This window comes from Somniosus microcephalus, unplaced genomic scaffold, assembly GCF_052327205.1.
Source record: "Somniosus microcephalus isolate GS21.2 unplaced genomic scaffold, FLI_Smic_1.0 scaffold1723, whole genome shotgun sequence".
Classification (NCBI taxonomy): Eukaryota; Metazoa; Chordata; class Chondrichthyes; order Squaliformes; family Somniosidae; genus Somniosus; species Somniosus microcephalus.
Genome location: NW_028226910.1, coordinates 20,136 through 21,715, shown reverse-complemented (window position 1 = coordinate 21,715; position 1,580 = coordinate 20,136). Strand labels below are relative to the sequence as shown.

Sequence of the window (1,580 nt, the reverse complement as noted above, 5' to 3'; positions counted from 1 at the left end):
GGGGATGGGGGTGGAAGACTGTGATCTGGGTCTAACAGAGGGTGGGAGAGAACGTGATCTATCTTCCTATCTGGATCACGTTCTTGCTCTCATCCCCTCCCTCCTTTAGACCTGGATCATGTTCTTCCTCCTTCCACACTGTTCTCACAATGTTCCCCCCCCCAACAAGTTCCTGACCTCCTCCCTCCCCCAAGCTCCTGACCTCCTCACCCCCCGAGTTCCTGACCACCTCACCCCCTGAGTTCCTGACATTCTCCCCCACCGAGTTCCTGACCTTCTCCCCCCTGAGTTCCTGACCTCCTCACCCCCCGAGTTCCTGACCTCCTCACCCCCTGAGTTCCTGACCTTCTCCCCACCGAGTTCCTGACCTTCTCCCCCCCACCGGGTTCCTGACCTTCTACCCCCACACTCGAGTTCCTGACCTTCTCCCCCCCAAGTTCCTGACCTTCTCCCCCCCACCGAGTCCCTCACCTCCTCACCTCCTCTGAGTTCCTGGCCTTCGCCTCCGAGTTCCTGACCTTCTCACCCCCCCACCCGAGTTCCTGACCTCCCCCCCTGAGTTTCTGACCTTCCCCCCCCCCTGGGCTCCTGACCTTCTCCCACCACCCCCCCTCCCTCGGGTTCCTGACCTTCTCCCCCCCCCCAGATTTCCTGACCTTCTCCCCCCTGAGTTCCTGATCTCTCCCCACCCCGTTACTGACCTCCTCACCGCCGCCCCCCCCCCCCCATCGTGGAGAGAGAAACAGAGTTAACGTTAATTCTGTTTTTCTCTCCACAGATGCTGCCTGGCCTGCTGAGTTTTTCCAGCGTTGTCTGTTATTTCAGATTTCCAGCATCCGCAGTATTTTGCTATTGCGTTACTGAGGGAGGGTTCATTTCCTTTTAAGGGCAATATGCAAATAAGCATGGCAGGTTCTTTATCACTACAGTATTTTCTCAAAGGGAATATCATTACATATCGCAATATTTTAACAGAATTGACATGTTAGAGCAGCAGCACTTTCTGATTGAAGGGACATTGTGACTTTTTAAAATGGGTCGTTGACACGGTAAGAGGCAGTGAATGATGTCGGGAGGCACTGTGTGGGGTAAAAAATCATACTTACCTGGCAGGGGAGAGACCATGATCAAGAAGGTGGTTCTCCCAGGACGAGGCTAACCCATTGCACTTCGGGTGTGCTGACGCCTGCGATGTCCCCAAATGCGGGATACTCGACTGCAAAATTTGTGGTAGTGGGGGACTGCGTTCGCGCTCTCCCCTGATTCATAACCAAGAATAGATGGACTATTTTTCATGTTGGGATAGCTGTTCTTTCCAGTACACATATGTTTGTTGTTCCGATCACGTTCTTGCCATCATTTTACAGCGTTTTTGCAACTATAAATTAACTATAATGTTATTTTTAGCTAATTTTGTTTTCACCTTAACTTCACTTTATTTCCAACAGAGGGAGCTGTTATACAAGAGAACCTTCCTCCACAAGACTCAATGCTAAGAAACAACTCAACAGGTCATACATTAATCTTCTGATAAGCAATCAAAGTGCTCACATTTCTATTCTAAGGGAATGGATCTCTAC

The 1,580-nt window shown here is 51.0% G+C and overlaps 1 non-coding gene across 1 annotated transcript; it reads left to right on the top strand.

Moving 5' to 3' along the window:
* The first annotated feature begins 1,098 nt into the window (after nt 1-1,098).
* On the top strand, nt 1,099-1,262 carry LOC147080320 (U1 spliceosomal RNA). Its single transcript, XR_015077388.1, has one exon. It is a non-coding gene; the product is annotated as a U1 spliceosomal RNA (small nuclear RNA).
* Nucleotides 1,263-1,580: the final 318 nt, after the last annotated feature.